Source organism: Mirounga leonina, unplaced genomic scaffold (genome assembly GCF_011800145.1).
Source record: "Mirounga leonina isolate KUSES-001 unplaced genomic scaffold, KU_Mleo_1.0 Mir_173, whole genome shotgun sequence".
Taxonomy (NCBI): domain Eukaryota; kingdom Metazoa; phylum Chordata; class Mammalia; order Carnivora; family Phocidae; genus Mirounga; species Mirounga leonina.
Window position 1 is genome coordinate 69,538,189 of NW_023270447.1, and position 8,308 is coordinate 69,546,496.

An 8,308-nucleotide genomic window follows, 5' to 3' on the forward strand; every position below is an offset into this window, starting at 1 on the left:
GGACTTGCTGTCAGAAGCCCAGAGGCACCTTAGACTCAAGCCAACCAGCATCCAACTCACGGCCCTCCACCCAGCCTGCCCTGTGCCTGGGTCCCCTCCAGGAACCCCTCCCTCCTCTCCATCCCACCCCTCCTTCCTTCCCAAGTGAGAGTTCAACCAAAGGATGCCTCTCAGGCCTACCCTGTCCTCTCCCCACAAACCATCCCGTCCCACTCCCTCCTCTGGTGGTCCTGTATTGTCACCTGGTCCTCTTACAGCTCCCCAGCTTTTGGTTTCTCCACATCTAATCCCCTTCCTCCCTGCTTAATAACCTTCCATGGCTCCCCACTGCCTACCAGAGTAAGTGGGCATTGGAGACTCTCCATGACATGCTCAACCCTTGCCTCCCACTTTAGCTCCTACTCTCCACCTTCCTCTGATAAACCCCCTGAGGTCCAGCACCTCCTCTACAGATGGCCAGGATCTGCCCTACGCTGAAGAAGGGATCTGGAGCCAAGGCTGGGGAGCCTTGGCTGACCCCCAGATCCCTGCATGTGGGTTTTAACCTAGGTGGGGGTGGGGTGAAGTGATGCAGGCAGCTGGGGTCACATCCCAGCCACCCCTTGTCTGCACAATATTCCCTCTTCCCTCTGCTGGTGAAAGCAACTCTTAGCTGGAAGGGCCTCAGGCTCGATGGCTTGCCTTAGCTCCCCCATCCAGGCCCATCCTTTTGCCCCCTCCTCAAATCAGAAGTGACCCCTTCTGTGACACCTTTTCTGGCAAATAAGCATTTGGATCTTTCTTACACATTTTCATTGCATTACACATTCTGTTTGCTCCTGCAGCTCCTCCTGGTCTATCTCTGACTATTTGAAAATAGTTCCTGGGGTCACCGCAAAGGGAACGGTCACTCTTGGAAGTGGGATAAAGGGCAGGAGGCTGCGTGTCCACTTGTAACTGTATACACAATTCTGTGTGCATGTCTACAACCTGTGTGCATGCACTCAACCTCATTTGAGACTTGAGTCAAAATGTAAAGAGTCAAACATTTTTTTTAGGTTTTTTTATTTAAGTCGTCTCTACGCCCAATGTGGGGCTCGAACTCATGACCCCAAGATCAAGAGTCGCAAGCTCTTCTGACTGAGCCAGCCAGGAGTCCCCAAAAACATTTTTTAAAAGTCCTTCCTAAACTGGGATCTGTCTCCCAGAAGCCTTGTAGCAGCCCAGCTCTACCCTGGGGGGTTGCCCAGGGCTCATGGCCTCATGAGGACTCTCCCCCTGCGCCTCCCAACCCAGAAGAGTGATGGACTCCCCAGTCACCTCTGCAGCGTGGCTCCATGGCCTCAGGGACTGCACACATGCTGCAGGGCTGGGCCCCCAGCAGTGGGGGCAGCAGATCTGATTCCACTGTGGCCAGCTGTGTTCTTCTGGAGCTTCCGTTCTGCTGGGAACTTCCTCCTTCCTAGAGCTGCTGTGAGGAGCCCACAAGACACCGGAGGGTGGTGCACGTGAAAGAAGCTGCCCTGTGACACTGCGCGGCTCAGGGGTGCACACTCATACAGCCTGGAGGCACCCGCTCTTGTCCCCATCTTATAGGCGAAGAAGTGGAGGCACAAAGAGATGGAGTTCCCTGCTTGAGACTGTGCATGGGACCCAGCTCTGTTTCTGGAGCTCTTTCCAGTGGGCCAGGATGCCTTGGAGAAGTGTGGGCTTCCCAGAGGGTTCCAAGGGACCCAGAGTCCCACAACCTAACCCCCAGGGGCTGAGGTTGCCATATCCCAGGAGCCTCGTGCTCCCGATCTGGCTCCCTTGCTGGGAAGATTGGGTCAGCTCTCCTTTCTGGCACCTTGGGCTCTCCCTGGAGCTGGGGATTTCCTCTTGGTTTCCATAGTAACAGTGACCAGAGGGGTCTCCTGAATCAGTGCAGGGATGCTGCGCGGGGACCTGCAAGTATGCACGCGCCCTGGGAATCACTGGGACGGACGGCCTTCGCTACAAGCACACAGACGCACGCATACTCACACACACGCTTGCACGTGCACGCACACCCAATGCACATGTGTGCACACCCACGCCCCCTTGTGAGCACACACGCGCAAGGTGCCCGATAACTGAGAAACGGATCCGGACGTCACCCACTCCCAGAGCCACCCTGGCCCCCTCAGACACAAGGAGGGGCTAGGGAATGAGGGACTTCTACTTTATAATACTCACTGCTACCTTTATAGATACTTACTGTGTGCCCAGTGCTGCATTTTCCTTTTCACGTATAACCCCTGCACCCCCCACAATGCCACTCTGAGACAGGCACCCAGTGAGGAAACAGGCTCAGAGAGAGGTGGGGGGATTTGCCACAGCAGGTGTGGGCCAAGCCAAGGTTTGAGTCCAGGATTGTCTGGCTCCTACCCTCCCCCCGAGACCTGTTGGTGCCTGACCTATGAGCCCTTGCCTGGGACCCACAAACACAGATGAGGAGGCCTGGCAATAGGTGGGACAGGAGCTGAGGCCTCCCAACTAGAATGCCAGGGTTCCTGGACTTATAGCTCTGGGTCATCAGATTCCTTCTCCAGCCCCAGTCATTCTGGAAACTGGGGAGTGAAGAGAGGTCCAAGGGACAGCAGGAACTTCCCAGTCAGCAGACAAGGAACTCTGAACAGCAACAAGACCCACCAGGAATCTTTTGCTGGTGAAGCTCCCTGGGTTCACTTGTGAGCTCCCCGCCCTTCCAGCAAAGGCAGGGATCCAGCAGCCGATGTCCTGGCTCCCCAACCTCATGGGCCTCTCAGGCAGACCCCTTGGAAGTGAGGGAGCTTGAGGTCAGAGGCCTGACCAGCCAGGGCAACCTGAGCAAGGCGTTGGGCTTGGGTGGCATCATCCAGGAGGGAGCTTTCAGCAAGAGAATGTTCTGACAGTGCAAATGGGCTGCTAAGGAGATCGTGAGCTCCCTGTCACTGCAGGATCCCAGATCAGTAGGTGCTGGTGCTCCCTGCTTAGGAAACTGAAAATAAACAGTGACTGAGTCTTACATCATTGTCATCATCATTGTCTTTGTCATAGCCACCCCTGATTGGGTACCCTTTGCGTCAGACACTTGAAGACATGACTACTGCTACTGCTAATAAAAATAGCAGCCCCTATATATCCAGCCCTTATGTGGTTGCTCTTCACTGTCTCCTCACAGAGACCTGAGAGACAGGCGCTATTGTTAGGCCCATTTACAGATGAGGAAACCGAGGTTCCGAAAGGGCAGTGACTCGTGCACGGTGCAGGGACAGCAAGACCTACGTCCTGCCTGGCTGCTGAGTCTCTGGTCTGCCCACCTGGCAGCTGGCCTCCAGGGCAAAGCAGGGCAGCCTCCCCCAGTCAGGGCTGGGTTCCTGGAGCCTTTCCTACTCTGGGCAACATTGGCTTCACTATGGCCAACGAGGCGCCCTCTGCTGGCCATTCCTGGCTCTGCAGGACCATGTTCCTTCAGGCCAACGAAGGCCCTCTAGTACCTGGGATGAGAGAGGTGGGCAGGCCCTCCAGCCTGGGACCCTCACTTCAGATGGTGGTACCTGAGGTCACCCAGCCGGTCAAGGTTGAGCTGAGGTCGGAGTCTAAGGGCTATCTGATTCCCAGGCTCTTGTCCTTCCGCCCCTCCCTGGTAGGAAAGAGGTTTTACTCCAGGAGCCTTCACTTCCTACTGCAGCCCCCTCCACATCTGGGCCCCTAAAACAGGGCCTCTGGCCCCACTGCTCTTGAGGGATCTTGGGGAACCATAGTTTGTAGCTGAGAATCTGTCTCCAAGGGTAAAATGGGCCCCAGGGTTTGAGGCAATTTGAGGCATGGAGCTGCCCTTGATTGGCTGTGTGAGGTTGGGCGAGATTCTTAACCTCTCTGGGTGCTGTCAGATGGAAGTTGGTTCCTCTGTAGATGCTGAAGAACTGAAGAGATTTGAGGAAGTCTCTTTTGCCCAATCAGAAAGGCTCGACTCACCCCTTACAGCGCACCAGCTAACATCACCCCGCCCAGCCATTCTGTACCCCAGCACTCCATCTTTTTCATAGCCCCTAAGAGTCTCTGAAGGGCTATCACTTAGTCATTAGCTCACTGTTTTACCTCTCCCACTGGAATGTGAGATCCATGAGGGCGGGAATCTTATCAGCTTGGTCACGGCTGTGCCCCCAGGACCTCGCTGAGGACCTGGTACTTGTAGGTGTTCATACATACTTCTTGCATGAATAAAGCCCTCCCTAGCCCAACTTCTCTTGCAGCTTGGAACAGCCTTCCAAATCCGGGCTGTTTTTCCTGCTCCCATCATCACAGCCCATGAGCTTGTAGCAACCCCTCTCACCCCTCCCTGCCATCCTCCTGTCTTCCCTGCTTCCCCCCACAAAGATTCTTTTTTCCCTCGTATGACTAATTCCCACCTGACTCCCAGTACTAGTTAAGCTCAGGCATCACCTCCTCCAAAAAGGCCTCCCTGCTTTCCTTTTAAATTAATGCTCCTTCTGACCTCTTTAGATCCTTGGTGCCTCATGGTGCAGAGGGTCGTGTCCTCTCTATTTTAAACATCTCTCTCCTCTACCATGGGAGCTTTTCAGGGCCTAGGGCCGATCTGGTTCATCACTTTGTCTTCAGCACCCAGGCCCAGGCTGGCCTGGCCCAGGCACTCAGGAAACATTGAGCTGGGCTGGTGTCATCACTGCTGTGATGGAGACTTTGAGGATCGGGCAGGCCAGACCAGGGTCTCCCATGGCAAGCCACTTCCTCACTTGGAGTCTCAGTTTCCTCATCTATAAAATGAGTATAACGATCTTGACTCCTCAGCGTTGTGAGGATTCAAAAGAAGCATCTGTCATGTGTGTAATGTGCTAGCACATGGAAAATATTTGGCGAGCGGTAGGTCTCTTCCCTGGTGTGTTCTTGGGCCTGGGCTTAGCAACTGCCTCTGTAAGCCACAAGCCCCTGCTTGTACGTCCTTTAGTGAACCCTGGGCCAGGATCCCTGCCCTAAGGATCCTTCAGAGGGGAGGGGAGGGGGGAGGCAGCCTGGATCAAACTCCGTAATTCACTGGCTGTGTGATCCAGGGCAGGTTCTCACACCTCTCTGAGCCTCCGCTTCCTGATCTGGAATGGGAGCCAACAACACGTGACCCCTAAGACTCAGAATAACGGGACAAAAAGTCAAGTTCTTGGTAGGTGCTTGATTATTTATATACCCAAAGCAATCTCCTGCCCTTCTCCTGATTCTTCCTGTGATTTGGGGTGTGTATATCTAAGGAACTCCCTAGACAGGACCATGACCATTCTAGGCTGTGCAGGGGAGGCTTCCCATTCTAAATGGTTACCTGGGGTCTGGCCTGGGCACCTGCAGCCTGAGTGAGGTACTAGGACTGGGGGCAGCTCTGGGCACTCCGGAGGATCCAAGCACTCATGACTAGCCAGCCCCCTTGGAGAGGTCTGTGGAGTCACCCAAATGGAAACCAATGCAGCCTGAGAGGGCAGAGGCCCACCGCTCCATCCCCACCTAGATCCTCACTCATTCATTCATTCATTCTTCCACTGCCATATTTCCAGAATGTTGCACCGAGCCTGGTACATAATAGGTACTCAGTAGGTACATGTTGGAAGAGCAAATTTATTCCATAAATTCAACACACATTTATTGAGTGCCTACTGCTTGTAGCCCTGTGCTAAGAACTGGTGTACAGATGGCGCCCACACAGCAACTGGTCCTGAAGCCCACTCCCAAGATCACCAGGGGCTCTAAATCCTCGCAATTCTTCCCACCTCCTACCCAGCTTCCACTGATTGCCAGACTCCAGGCAAGAAGGCTTTCCCCGGAATTGTGGTCATGCCCAAGCACCCCATGCATCATGGGGCCGGGGAAGGCTACACCCCCACAGGCACGACTCTCCGAATCCTCCCTGTCTTTCACTTCCTCCTCCAACCACTTTCCCCCTCCCTCTCAAAGTCTTAGACGCTGCCATCACCCCCCTCCCAGTGCCCTACATCTACCCGGGGTTATACCTGGAGAGGCCAGCAGGTGGCGCCCGGGCTCCCCTTCCCCCGCGCTAGGCAGGACTCCAGACCCCACCAGGACCCTCTCCCTTCTCTTTTTCTCCCTAGCGGGGACAGGAGTGGACTCTGTGACCTCTAACTGACCCCTCTCCTTCCTGCTGGCTCCTGCGATGAGGCCTAAGGAGACTCCAGCTGCTCTTGCAGGCCCCCGGTTGTCTTATCCTGCCTGCTGGGGTTGGGGGGTCCCTAAGGGCCAAGCTGCAGCTGGTGGGGCGGGGCCGGGCGGGGTGGGGCGGAAGGCAGTTGCCGAGTGAAGAGAGAGAGAAGAGAGAGGAGAGAGAGGTGCTTTGGTTCCTTGGCTCCTGCCCCAAACAGGTGGAGGTCCCAAATGAGCCTCACCCCAGCACAAGGTATGTGGCTGGGGAAGCCGATGGGGCTGGGGGCTTCAGCCTGCCAAGCAGAGCAGTCCTGGCGGTACCGAGGGGCTGGCCGGTTGGGGTCCGCCCTCAGTAAGAATCCTCGAGCCCCCTCGCATCCTACCCTTTCCAAGGTGACCCATAGAAACTTGGGGGTCAGTGCAAGAAGTCCTGGGGTGGGCATTGGGAGAGAAGAGCCCCACTGCTGCTCCTGACCCACTGAATTTCGGGGAGCTATTTCCATCTCTGGACCTCAGTTTCTCGATCTAAAATGGTGGGCGAGGGAGATTTTGAAGACATTCTATGGGATAACTTTGCAAAGTGTCCCTTTTCAAAAAGGATTAGCCCTTCCTGGAGCCTCTGGAAGACCAAAAAGCCTTTCAGACCCAAAGGAGGGGCGCCTGGGTGGCTCAGTCGTTAAGCATCTGCCTGGGGCTCAGGTCATGGTCCCGGGCTCCTGGGATCCAGCCCCGCATCCGGCTTCCTGCTGGGGGTGGGCGGGAAGCCTACTTCTCCCACCCCCCCTGCTTGTGCTCCCTCTCTTGCTGTCTCTCTCTCTCTGTCAAATAAATAAATAAAATCTTTGGGGTGGGGGAAGACCCAAAGGAATGCCCCTTAACGGTGGAATTTCAGATGGGAGGGGCTCATCTGGAGATGTGGGGGTCTCTCCGTGTTGAGGGCCCTGGGGCCCTGGTCCATGCCTCCCTCCTCAACCTTGTTTCTCTGACTGGGACTCAGGGTGGAGAGTGCCACAAGTTGGGGGCCTTCCCTCGCAGCGGGCTCTTGGCGGAGGTCCCCCGTTAGGGAGAGGGTGGTAAGTGCAGGGCCGCTCTCTGCCTCTTCAAGAACAGACAGGGGGTGGATTGGGCAGAAGAGTGTGTGAGACCAAGGCAGGGACAGCAGTAGGCATAGGGGTGTCCCCAAGGTGGTGAGGAAGGAGCCATCCGCGCCCTTTATTAACTGGGGTTACTTGCCAAGTCTCCACAGCCCCCTGCACTTTAGAGTCATTAACTCATTCCCTGCTCACAGCACTCAGCGGGGCCAGAATGGTGGGGGAGGGGGCTGGAGCCACTCTTCCCTCACCCGCTCTTGGGAAGAGATTGTTCCAGATTGTTCTCTGGCTGGGGAGCATCTGGTACAGGCAAATTCTAGGATCTCAGGGATGGTAGGGTGCGTGAGTTCACTCTGGCTGCGGAGACAGTCGAGTCAAGCACACGCGTGGGAGTCAGATCAGCCTGTGTTCAAATCTGGCTCTGCTGTGGGTCCTTGGGCAAGGCAGGTGACCTCTCCGAGCTGCAGTCTCCTGTGCAAAACGGGGGCCGCAGAGCGCCCCTTGAGGGGTTCAGTGAGAAGGGGCACGATGCAAGTCAAGCTCTTGGCACAGGGTCTGGCACCCAGTAGGTGCGGGTTGTTATTCTCATGGAGCCAAAAATGGAGGCCCGAAGAAGGGGAAGGACTGGCCGGGCTCACAGAGCTAGGTCTCCAGTGAGTCTGAGCACCCTCTTCCCGGCCGCGGTAAACACTGAGCACCTACTGTATACACCCCAGCACTTACTCGGCTCTCTAGTCTACAAACCCCCCCCCACACACACACACATGCTGTGACACTCCCCTCTGCTCACGTCTGTCCCGGCCCCGGCAAGGCCTCAGGTGTGGGGTGGGGTAGGGGGTGAGGACCCCCAGGCCGAGGGAGGGTGGTGGGGGCCGGGGGACACCGAAAAGTGTCTGGAGCGCGCGTCCGCCCTCTCCCTGGGGGAAGGGCAGGGCTGGGGCCGGCGCGGGGCCGGGCGCGGGGGGACAGGGCCGGCGCGCGGGCGAGCCGTGGGCGCCCCGGCGGCCGGCGGGCCGGGAGGGGGCGGGCGTGGGGGGCGCCCTCCGCCCTCACCCCGCCCCGCGCCTCTCCCCGCA